Source organism: Helianthus annuus, chromosome 12 (genome assembly GCF_002127325.2).
Source record: "Helianthus annuus cultivar XRQ/B chromosome 12, HanXRQr2.0-SUNRISE, whole genome shotgun sequence".
NCBI lineage: Eukaryota > Viridiplantae > Streptophyta > Magnoliopsida > Asterales > Asteraceae > Helianthus > Helianthus annuus.
This window is the reverse complement of record NC_035444.2, coordinates 125,983,308-125,986,011: the sequence shown is the minus strand read 5'-3', so window position 1 is coordinate 125,986,011 and position 2,704 is coordinate 125,983,308. Positions and strand designations below refer to the sequence as shown.

The 2,704-nt window shown below is 30.5% G+C and overlaps 1 long non-coding RNA gene across 1 annotated transcript; it reads right to left on the bottom strand.

The window, feature by feature from the left end:
- Positions 1-287: 287 nt before the first annotated feature.
- LOC110897081 lies at positions 288-1,219 on the bottom strand. Its single transcript, XR_002568422.1, has 2 exons — positions 1,168-1,219; positions 288-744 (listed from the first exon to the last, which is right to left on the bottom strand). It is a non-coding gene; the product is annotated as an uncharacterized LOC110897081 (long non-coding RNA).
- Between the last annotated feature and the right edge of the window lie 1,485 nt (positions 1,220-2,704).

Genomic DNA, 2,704 nt, shown 5'->3' with positions numbered 1-2,704 from the left:
AATAGATTTTAAGAAATATGAATAATTTGTTAGGATTATAGTGTGTCATGAGTTGTCGATTTTAATCACGTGTTGTAAATAACGAATGTAATCATTTAATTAAAATGTACAATGTGGGGAAAATAATTATATTTATAAATTAAACAAATACTAACTATTGAAAGGTTAATATTAATATTAGTATGTTATAAAAGAAAACGATATAATTCATAAATTTATAAACAGTTATAGTTTAAGTCTAATACGTAACATATGGCATTGACAAGTGTACTACATTGGCTTAATCACAATTCCAATCTCAAATATTATTAGCAAAGGACACATAAATAATACCCCTATACATCCTAAATTTTGATTAAATTACAGATAATCAACCAAGCCAACCAAACTACCTGGCACCCCTTGCCCCTATACAAATTCAAAAGACATTACCATACCAACAATCCACATACACTCCTTTGGTGATCTTCTCTATATTCTCAAGTCCAGATATTTCCATCTAGATCTTCTTTTAATCCAGTTAAACGATTGAATCTGAATATCTTCAAAGGTTGCTTGATCTTGCCTCTAAAGCTTTTTTTAACACCCAATCTTCCTCCTTTTACCCATCCAGTCTTTTGGGTTAAAGGTTGCAAATAAAAACATCATTAGGAAAGAGCTTAAATGGCTGGCTCAATCTTTTGGGAGGCCAAAAGCGCATAACAAAGCTGGGGCCTTTTTTGAAAATAATCTACCTTCGATATGCTGTAAGCATAGAACAATACTTAATACATACGGATCATGAATAACATCAAATACTTAAACGTACAAAATACAAATAAGAAAATACATGTAAATTAGAATGAAAAATAAGCAAAATCAATATTCACATCAGGTACTTCATTTAAGAGGTACTTCATTTAAGTTAATTTGTATACTTGAGAAGAAACTTTTTGACCAATAAAAAGGAATAGCCTTTCAACTCTTATTTAGAACTCAAAAGAAGGGAATATAAAACAGTAAAAGAAAGCCAATTGAAGTCTAATATCAAGGTTTAGAGCACTGCAATACTCCAAACAATACGGATTAATAAACACATTTGTTACAAAAGATAACTCGGTGACAAAAATTATCGTAAAAGAGCAACGATGATGAGAAAAATAAAGGATGATTAAAAAAATGTAGGACCTGAAGCCTTCTTGTGCTAACCCCGCATTCCCGAATATCTCTCTAATCCTTGTACCTACAATACCAAAATTCACCACTTGTGTCTTAAACTTAATATATCGTGTATCGTAACCGTAACGTAACCTAACCTAACCTAACCTAACCTAACCATTACCTTTTCTTTCTAATATTCAAAAATATCATATCAATTAGAAAAAATAAATAAACATATTTTCTTGTACACATTTTTTCCTCAATCCAATACCAAAACAAATCAATTCACCAATCACATTACCCTACAATCATTAACTCATGATTATATCAACACATCATTTTAAGTCAACATTAATCACTTAACATAACATAGTTATTAGTGAACTTTATATACAACTGAAAGATGCACCTTAATCAATTCAAAAAGCATGACACAATAATTGAATCTCAAATAAATATATATAACATGAAACAAATAAACAAATGTATACTTTGTTTATTTTTATATTAACAAACTATAAAAACAATATTTAAGTCACTAACATGTTTTTAACATTAAAAAAAACAAATAAGCTCCAAATTAAAATGAAACAGAACAACATGTTTAAACAAAAAATAGCAAAAAATCCCGAAATTAAAAGAAAACACAAAAAAAGTTAAAAAAAATAGAGAAGCCCAAGAAATTAGATGTGTGCAAACTATCATTGAGTAAATCAGTTTTTTTTCTTTTTTACAACGGAATGCACGCTGCTGGTGTGCTTCCTGCTCGCGAGGAAAGAAAGAAGAGCGACAAGGTATATTAAAAAATTCAAAATTAGTTGAAAATTATGATTTGAACGAAGACCCAATATGTGAATTTCAACCTTCTCAAACACAAATTCATAGACATACCTTGAGAAAATAAATCTGAAACTGTAATAACTGGATTGGGATGAAACAACCAACTTATACATCTTCAGATCCTTGAATCGGAAAAGCATCAAAGAGGAAAACGGGCAACAGCCAAATAGGGTTTATAACATCAATAACATAAACAACAGATTACTTAACAAAAATAATGGACGAAAAACACAAAATGAATGAATTAACAATGAATTAAAGAAACAAACCTTAAAGATAATGGTTGAGAGATCGATTAAAAACCGAATCGATGAAGAAACAGAGGAATACATAATTATTAATAGATCTAGGGTTCTTGATACCAATCCTCCTTCATCGATTTTGATTGCCAGTATTCAATTGAAGATGGTGATGGATTGGAGGATGGAGCATTGGTTTTGAAACGGCTGTATATGAATTAGGTTTTAGAAAATAGGGGAAAAGAAGAGAACCGTAAGAGGAGAATGGTTTGAGAGAAAATGAAGGAATAGGAAGAAAAAGAGAATGGCGCCCATTTTTCACAATTATCTGGCCAAAGAGAGTTGCCACATCATGGTCAAATAGTCAACCTTTATTTTGCTTTAGTATAATAGATAGATAACACTCACAAGACACTAACTAAACACTTAACTTCCTAACTAAAGCACTAACTAGACATTGAAAGCCAACCAAGAAACCCCCCCCC